This window comes from Petromyzon marinus, unplaced genomic scaffold, assembly GCF_048934315.1.
Source record: "Petromyzon marinus isolate PM22_M1 ecotype Great Lakes invasive population unplaced genomic scaffold, UKy_Petmar_22M1.pri1.0 PM_G_Scaffold_52, whole genome shotgun sequence".
Taxonomy (NCBI): domain Eukaryota; kingdom Metazoa; phylum Chordata; class Hyperoartia; order Petromyzontiformes; family Petromyzontidae; genus Petromyzon; species Petromyzon marinus.
The window spans coordinates 1,310,001-1,312,500 of record NW_027423005.1 but is presented as its reverse complement, the minus strand read 5'-3'; positions in this window follow the sequence as shown (position 1 = coordinate 1,312,500).

Sequence of the window (2,500 nt, the reverse complement as noted above, 5' to 3'; positions counted from 1 at the left end):
AGTGGAGGGCCATGTTAACTGCGTCGTCCACAGACCTGTTGGCTCTGTAGGCAAACTGAAGGGGGTCCACGAGAGGGTCTGTGATGGCTTTGAGGTGTGCCAGGAGCAGGCGCTCAAAAGACTTCATTACCACAGATGTAAGGGCGACCGGTCTGTAATCATTTAGTCCTGTTGGCCTTAGCTTTTTGGGCACAGCGATGATGGTGGAGGACTTGAGACAGGCTGGTACATGGCATGTCTCCAGGGAGGTGTTAAAGATGTTGGTGAACACCGGAGACAGCTGGTCAGCGCAGTGCCTGAGGGTGGCTGGAGAGACAGAGTCTGGCCCGGCTGCTTTGCGTGGATTCTGCCTCTTGAAAAGCCCATTAACTTCTCCCTCCTGAAAGGAGAGAGTCGTTTCTGTAGTATGGGTGGGGGATGGGGCCTCTTGGGTGGGAAGGGGTGGTTCAGGACAGTCCAATTGTCTTTCAAATCTACGGTAGAACTCGTTCAGGTCGTTGGCTAGGCGGGAGTCGTTAGTGGTGTGGGGCGCTCTGGGTTTGTAGTTGGTGATGTGCCTGAGCCCTTTGGCAGACAGAAGCAGCGTCGTTAGTAGAGAACTGGTGTTTTAGTGTCTCTGAGTACAGTCGTTTAGCCTCTCTCACCGCTTTGCTAAACCTGTTCTTCGACTCCTTGAATCTGTCTCTATCCCCACTCCTAAACGCTTCCTCCTTCTCCAACCTCAACCTTTTGAGCTTTGCTGAGAACCAGGGCTTGTTGTTGTTAAAGTTCACCCTGGTACGTGTTGGGATACAGCAGTCCTCACAGAAGCTGATGTACACAGCCTCTGTGAGTTCATCCAGACTATTGGTAGCAGTCGTGAACATATCCCAGTCAGTACAGTCTAAGCACGCCCGCAAATCTTCCACAGCCTCACTGGTCCACTGTTTAGATGTCCTCACAGCAGGTTTACAGAGTTTTAGTTGCTGCCTGTATGCACGAATCAGGTGGACCAAGGGAGTTCTGTGCGAGCCGAACAGCCCCGTGACCCACAAGAGAAACATCCCCGCCAAATTCGAGCGTTTGACGGGGTCTATCCGTGAAAAAATATTCACGTTTTTGAGTGCACATGCATTTCTGCTGCAAATGCCTCTGGAAGTTTCATGCCGTTCGTATGCCAATTGTGGCAACACGAAAATGACCCGTTTTCCCATTCCGAGGGATTTCTGTGCGACCCTAACAGCCCCGTGAGCCACAAGAGACACATCCCCGCCAATTTCTAGCGTTTCACGGGGTCTATCCGTGAAAAATATAGACGTTTTTGAGTGCACATGCATTTCTGCTGCAGATGCCTCTGGAAGTTTCATGCCGTTCGTACGCAATGTGGCAACACGAAAATGACCCCTTTTCCCATTCCGAGGGATTTCTGTGCGACCCTAACTAACAGCGCCCGTGAGCCACAAGAGAGACATCCCCGCCAATTTATAGCGTTTCACGGGGTCTATCCGTGAAAAATATAGACGTTTTTGAGTGCACATGCATTCCTGCTGCAAATGCCTCTGGAAGTTTCATGCCGTTCCTATGCAATGTGGCCACACAAAAATGACCCGTTTTCCCATTCCGAGGCATTTCTGTGCGACCCTAACAGCCCCGTGAGCCACAAGAGAGACATCCCCGCCAACTTCTAGCGTTTGACGGGGTCTATGCGTGAAAAATATTAAAATTTTTGAGTGCACGTGCCTTTCTGCTGCAAATGCCTCTGGAAGTTTCATGGCGTTCCTATGCAATGTGGCAACACGAAAATGACCCCTTTTCCCATTCCGAGGGAGTTCTGTGCCACCCTAACAGCCCCGTGAGCCACAAGAGACACATCCCCGCCAATTTCTAGCGTTTCACGGGGTCTATCCGTGAAACATATAGAAGTTTTTGAGTGCACATGCATTCCTGCTGCAAATGCCTCTGGAAGTTTCATGCGGTTCGTACGCAATGTGGCAACACGAAAATGACCCGTTTTCCCATTCCCAGGGATTTCTGTGCGACCCGAACAGCCCCGTGAGCCACAAGAGACACATCCCCGCCAATTTCTAGCGTTTCACGGGGTCTATCCGTGAAAAATATCAATTTTTTTTTGACTGCACATGCATTTCTGCTGCAAATGCCTCTGGAAGTTGCATGCGGTTCGCATGCAATGTGGCGACACGAAAATGACCCGTTTTCCCATTCCGAGGGATTTCTGTGCCACCCTAACAGCCCCGTGAGCCACAAGAGAGACATCCCCGCCAATTTCTAGCGTATCACGGGGTCTATCCGTGAGAAATATTCACTTTTTTGAGTGCACATGCATTCCTGCTGCAAATGCCTCTGGAAGTTTCATGCGGTTCGTATGCAATGTGGCGACACGAAAATGACCCGTTTTCCCATTCCGAGGGATTTCTGTGCCACCCTAACAGCCCCGTGAGCCACAAGAGAGACATCCCCGCCCACTTCTAGCGTTTCACGGGGTCTCTCCGTGAAAAATATC